This window comes from Apteryx mantelli, chromosome 20, assembly GCF_036417845.1.
Source record: "Apteryx mantelli isolate bAptMan1 chromosome 20, bAptMan1.hap1, whole genome shotgun sequence".
In the NCBI taxonomy this organism is placed as follows: domain Eukaryota; kingdom Metazoa; phylum Chordata; class Aves; order Apterygiformes; family Apterygidae; genus Apteryx; species Apteryx mantelli.
The window spans coordinates 9,870,541-9,872,203 of NC_089997.1; positions in this window are offsets into that span (position 1 = coordinate 9,870,541).

Genomic DNA, 1,663 nt, shown 5'->3' on the forward strand with positions numbered 1-1,663 from the left:
CCAGCCAAAAGGGGGGAGTGTGCAGCCTGATCAGCATAAGGCGCACCGCAAGGACTAACTTAGAGTTACTGTGACTAGTTGAGTGTGGATACCGGTACTGTGACTGGTGTGTGTGTGTGTGACCTGGGAACCGAAAGGGGCACCCGTCGGCTGACAGAGCCGCCCACTGCAAAGGAACGGCAGTCCTAGCAGTCAAAGACTCGGGTGGTGTGTGTGGTTCCCAGAGAGAGAGAAAGAGAGATAGTGTAAACGTGCCGGCTGCAGGGGGTAATGAAAATTTAAATTCTGGTGTTGCTGAGGAAAAAAAAAAAGAAAAGAAAAGAAAAAAAAAAAGGTATATTATAAGGAAGTGTGCTGCCTGATCAGCATAAGACGCACTTTTCAGGAACTCAGTATGGGAAATAAGTTTGGCATAGAAAAGGGGACGCCCTTAGCTGAAATTCTGCAAAACTAGAGTAAGATTGATGGTACCAAGAACCTAAGAGGGGAAAAAAAAAAAAAGTGGGGGGGTTGATCCAACTATGTCAGGAGGATTGGCCGTTCCTGACAAAGGATGGTAACCCAGCAGAACAATGGCCGCCACAGGGAACCTTTGATCACCAGGAGTTAAAACTTTCCTGCGTCACCATTTGCAGGATAGGTTCCACAGACAAATGGATTATTGGTATGTATGGGACAGTTGGGCAAAGAAAAATTTTTTCAGAGTATTGAAAGTAGTGCAGCTGCTAAAACGCTTGTGGGAACCGCTCCACCCTCTGTGCCATCCTCTGCTTCAACTTCTCTATACCCCCCTTGCCTTCCCCCTCTGCCTTTCAAGCCCCTTTGCACGTTGTTCCTGTGCCAGGAGTGCCCCTGCCAGGTCCGGACGGGGCACCTTGGGTAGCTACAATGCGAATTTACCGACCCTGGGGGCCCCAACATTGGATTGCATGGAGTCAACACACTCCCAGGCTTAGGGAAGATCCCAAGAAAGTGTTACAAATTGTAAGAGGAACAGTGCAGGCGTATGATCCTACGTGGGGGGATGTGCAAATGCTCCTTGAAGGCGTGTTCACTCCAGATGAAAAACACTCAATTCTGGATTCAAACCATCGTTGGGCAGGAGAGGGGGGTGTTGTGGCTGCTCGAACAGCCTGGCCAATTGTGGACCCTGGGTGGAATCATAATGTAGAGGCAGATTACAGGCAGTTGCAATTAGTCAGACAAGGCTTAGAAGAAGCTATACCATACGTTTGGCAGGACAAAAGACTGCGAATTGGTCTAAAATAAGGGAGTGTCAGCAACAACCTGAGGAACACCCCTCAGCTTTCCTTTCCAGACTATTTAAACAAATCAGAATGTTTGGAGGGGGGATGACCCGGAAGCCGAGGCTAACAGGCCTCTAATAGTTTCTACATTTGTAGATCAAACGGCCTCTGACATTAAAAAGTATTTTTCTAAACATGTTCCTGACTGGCCAGGGAAGTCTGTGGACGAAATAGTTTCCCTTTTGAATTTTGAGCTTAAAGGATGTAAGTCGTCAGATAAAATAACAGTACAGGGAGTAATGGGAAAAGGCAAACAAACATTAACTAAGCCCTTATTGCTCACTATTGGAGGTAAAGGAGTGTGGGGGCGTTCCATAATTTCCATGGATTCACCCTTTTGCCTTTTAGGGAGAGAT